Source organism: Camelina sativa, chromosome 5, assembly GCF_000633955.1.
Source record: "Camelina sativa cultivar DH55 chromosome 5, Cs, whole genome shotgun sequence".
Lineage (NCBI taxonomy): Eukaryota > Viridiplantae > Streptophyta > Magnoliopsida > Brassicales > Brassicaceae > Camelina > Camelina sativa.
This window is the reverse complement of record NC_025689.1, coordinates 14020317-14020779: the sequence shown is the minus strand read 5'-3', so window position 1 is coordinate 14020779 and position 463 is coordinate 14020317.

Here is a 463-nt window from a genome sequence, read left to right as displayed (position 1 = left end):
TGTTTATGTATTAGTATTGATTGCTTCACTGAATTTTTCCTTTGTTGTTCCTTGTTTATGTAGAGAACCGTAGCATCTCCATCTTCAGCTTCAGTTTCCTGCAAGCCCAAAACCTCTGTGAATTGGGATGATGTTGGTTAGTGTTATCGTATGCTAATCTTCTTGTTTCCCTTTTTGATGGAATATGTGGAAACACACTTATGCTTAATTATTGCAGCTGGACTTGATGGAGCTAAACAAGCTTTTCTGGAGATGGTTTATACTACCGGCAAAATGAAGAAATATGTTCACTGGTCTTCGGAGACCAGCGAGAGGTATAAATTTGCAAGTTTGGCTTCTTCACTTCGCTTCGCTGGTGAAAGATTTATTACAAACGAGTTTGTTCGTATATCTTTTCCTCTCATACAAAAGGCTTAACACCTTCAGGCAATACTTGTTTCATAGCTTCAGTGCTGCAATGCTT